Here is a 4,538-nt window from a genome sequence, read left to right as displayed (position 1 = left end):
ATATATATATATATAGATATATACATTTATACATATATGTATATACATGTGTGTGTGTATATATATATATATATATATATATATATTTATTTATGTGTGTTTACATATATATGTGTGTGTGGGTGTGTGGGTGTGTGTGCGTGTGTGTGTGTTAGCGTGTGTGTGTGTATATATGTATGTATGTATGTACATCCCTCTCTCAGCTGAGAGTTCCTGGTCTTGTGGGCTCATGGGTGTGAGTATCACGTAAAAGTGTCCATGCAGGTGCCTCATAAAAATGCCTGCGCTGGTGCAACATAAAATTACCAATTTTCATGCCATGTAAAGCACCCACCAGATCGCAATGACTAATCATGTGCCTTACTGGCACATGTGCTGGTGGCACGTGAAAAGCATTCGAGCATGGTCATTGCCAGTGCCGCCGGACTGGATCCCATGCAGATAGCACATATATACACCTTTTGAGTGTGAGCATGGTCATTGCCAAAACCGCCTGCTGGTGGAACGTAAGAAGCAGCCACTACACTCTCGGAGTGGTTGGCGTTAGGAAGGGCATCCAGCTGTAGAAACATTGCCAGGTCAGATTGGAGCCTGGTGCAGTTGCTGGCTCACCAGTCCTCAGTCAAACCGTCCAGCCCATGCCAGCATGGAAAGCAGACGTTTAACGGTGATGATGATACATATATAGATATATATACATATATATATATATATATATATACATATATATATATATATATATATACATACATATATATATATGTGTGTGTGTGTGTATGTATGTATGTATGTATTTGTATCTTTGTTGGTGTGTTTATGTTGCCCATTACTTAGCAGTTTGACAATAGAGACCAATAGAATAAATACTAGGCTTACAAAGAATAAGTCCTGGGATCAAATTGTTCAACTAAAAGACGGTGCTCCAGCATGGCCACAGTCGAATGACTGAAACAAATAAAAAAATAAAAGAGTATACATACATACATATATATATATATATATATATATATATAAAAGAGTATGTATATATATATATATATATATATATTTGTGTGTGCAATATAAATATGATACATATAAGACACTGTAAATCCCACACTTCAAAATTCTTCAGTTTTCGAATAACTCTTCGCAGAACAACTTCACAAATATCCAATAAATACAAGGAGTATATATTATCTACACTAGCTATACAGTACTTACCCACATTGTACAGTATTTATTCCTTCTCCACAAAACCTACCCTTATGCAGAGTACCAACTCAATCCATTCTTCTATGTTTTATATGAAGCTTCTGTATTTTTTTTTTTTTTTTGTATATAAGTTCCCAATAAGTAAAAATATGGATATTGATTAGTTAATGAAACGATGTATATGTTCTTGAGTGTATGTATATATGCCTGTGTACACATATATATCTGTGTATGTGCATCACACACACACACACACACACACACACACACACACACACATGCTCACATACACAGCACACATGCACGCTTTAATCCTCATGCTTATGTAGTATACGTATATTATGTGAACATAAGAAACAGAAGAAGTGTGTTGTTATGCCAATGAGGGACAAGAGCATGGACGAGGGAAAGAAAGAGAGAGACATGGGGGAGGGAGAGGGGAAAGAGAAAATGAAAGAAAGAAAGAAAGAAAGAAGGAAAGAAAGAGAAATACCTTAGAAATAGAATTAAAATATCAAAACTAATGAAAAATAATGTAAATATCATAATCTAACAGGAAATAAAAATGAAGAATAAAAAAACTTTCAACTCAATTTTTACATCATTTTTCTTCTTATTCAAAGGGAAAAAAAAATAATTCTGGCAAATTATTTCCTTTTTTTTTTTTTTCAGTTATATTTATATTTACCCTTAAGATATGTATGTAATCTCATAATGTATATATTTTCATACATGTGTAAATGCATATATGGGTGAGTGTATGTATAACTACACATTTTATGTATATGTATATATATATGTATATATATATATATATATATATATATATACATATATATATATGAGAGAGAAAAAGACAGAAAATCTCTCTCTTTCTATCTGTCTGTCTCTCTCTCTCTCTGCATGTGGTACATATATATGTATGTGTGTGTGTGTGTGTGTGTGTTGGTGTAGATTATATATACATATATCTATATGTGTGTGTGTGTATGCCAGCATGGAAACCGGATGTTAAATGATGATGATGATGATGATGATATATACATCTATAAATATCAACACATACAAACACACATATACATACATATGCATGTTTACATTTACATACACACTAAAAGAAAGGAGTTTTCAAAGTAAAAGAAATAAGAAAAAGAAAGAAAGGAAGATTTAGTAAAATGAAGTGAAAAGGGGGGTGAGAAAGAGGAGGGGGAGAAATCGAAGCGTGACAGCGGAACTGAAGATAGAGGTGTACAAAGTAAGAGAAAGAGACTAAGTAGAATGGTAACAAACAACTGTTTGAATGCCCCATGGTGGGATCGAATAGATTTAATATTATTTTTTTTTTGTGTCTGTTTCCTTTTATTTTATTTTTTACCATTAGTTTGTAATTTGTTAAGAAGAGAAATATTGAAAAAGTTCAATTTCCTGTTTATAAAACAAACTCACTATAATATAAACCATTAAATATAAAGAGTAAAATTATATACGTATGCGTGGGTCTATGTATACATATATATGTGTGTGTATATATATATATATATATATATATATATATATATATATATACACGTACACACTTACATATATACATATGTGTGTGTATGTGTGTGTGCATATATATATATATATATATATATATATATATTTATATAGGCACATACACATTCATGAATACATATATATAGATATATCTGCATGTATGTATGTATGTAGTTATGTAGGTAGGTATTTATGTATGCATGCGTGCGTGAATGCATGAATGATTTGTATATATTAATTGTGTGTATGGACTCACATACATGTATATATAGCCAGTTTAAATATGTTTATAGAGTATGTATATAAATATATATATATATATAAATGTATATATACATATGTATGCATACATATATATATATGCGTGTGTGTATCTCTATACTCATTATATATATACATTATATGCGTGCACATATATCTCTATATATCTTAATTAATCTATCAACATTTATTCTTTACAAAATTTAACAGTGAAAATAGTGTTTTTCAGTCACCCACTCATACATGATCTCACTTATTAATAAACATATACATGCATGTAGAAATATATGCATACATTCATACATACATGTGTATGTATGTACACACATGCATGTGTGTACGTGTGTATGTGTGTGTGTGTGTGTGTGTGTGTGTGTGTGTGTGTGTGTGTGTGTGTGCACGCGCACGCGCGCATGTGTATGTGTGTATTAGTAGTTGACCTTAGCATTGCATTACTTAAAGTTTTACATCTTCGAAATTTACATCTGATTGTTCAGAAGTTTAATACAAAATTTTGGCTATTTGTTTCTTTTAGTTATATTATTGTTGTATTATTATGGTTGTTTTTGTATTGTCTCCTCATCCCTTGCCCTGGTGACAAATAAATGAAATCATTATTATTATCATTATCTAATGAGAGAGCAGTGCATGCCATCAAAGTAACATGGGGGTAAAATATACAAAGCCCAATATACCCATCATGACTACCCGTCTGATAAGGGTACACCAGGCACATGCATCACAACCACATGTACACGACATGGTGATCTCATATCAAGATAAACAGCGCATGACCTCACAGGTGGGGCCCAGTTAGAATTTTCTTCACGTCAAGTAGCCTGTCCCGCTCAAAAGGTCCCTGAATAAGGTTTGTTTAAGGATGTTGAGCAAAACACCCATGTTTCCAAAAGTAAATTATTCAAACCCCAAAGAATTCCTCTCAACACATGGCTATGATGCTCCCCAACTACTTTTGCTCATGATCAGAGATGCACATATCGTCAGCCACCAAGGGACATACTCAACTGGTTCAAGTCAAACAACTGACAAGCAAATCTGTGGCATTGAGCAGAATATTTGCTGTAGCCCATCTTGTTATACCAAGACACAACAATGTACATGATAACACTTCCAATCAGTTAAGATCAGATGCCATGAGAGCCACTGCCTGGTACTGCATCCGGGCATTATTATTATTATTATTAAAAATAATTACTTTCAGCCTCACACAGTTTAAAGTTTTGTCAGCTTATTTGGCCAGAAGAGCTAGCTAGGTTCCTGTAATGAACTGATGAAACTTAAAGTCGCACAGGGCTGAATCAAATAGATTTAAATTATAATAAATGCAACTTCTACTGAATAATGTGTTGAGTGTCGGCCTCCTTTTTTCATTTGCCCACTCACTTGTGTGTATATATGTGTTATATATGTATATATGCATAGATATATACATATATATATACATACATATACATCTATTTATATATATACATATATACATACATACATATATATATATATGCATATATATATATATATATATA

At 32.3% G+C, this 4,538-nt stretch overlaps 1 long non-coding RNA gene across 1 annotated transcript in view; it reads left to right on the top strand.

Annotated features, from left to right (window-relative positions):
- Positions 1–4,538, top strand: part of LOC128248893 (uncharacterized) — a 122,949-nt gene that overhangs the window by 63,695 nt on the left and 54,716 nt on the right. The gene's annotated exons all lie outside the window — the stretch shown is intronic.

Source organism: Octopus bimaculoides, chromosome 10 (assembly GCF_001194135.2).
Source record: "Octopus bimaculoides isolate UCB-OBI-ISO-001 chromosome 10, ASM119413v2, whole genome shotgun sequence".
Lineage (NCBI taxonomy): Eukaryota > Metazoa > Mollusca > Cephalopoda > Octopoda > Octopodidae > Octopus > Octopus bimaculoides.
The sequence above is the reverse complement of the archived record's forward strand: the minus strand, read 5'-3'. Positions and strand labels throughout refer to the sequence as shown.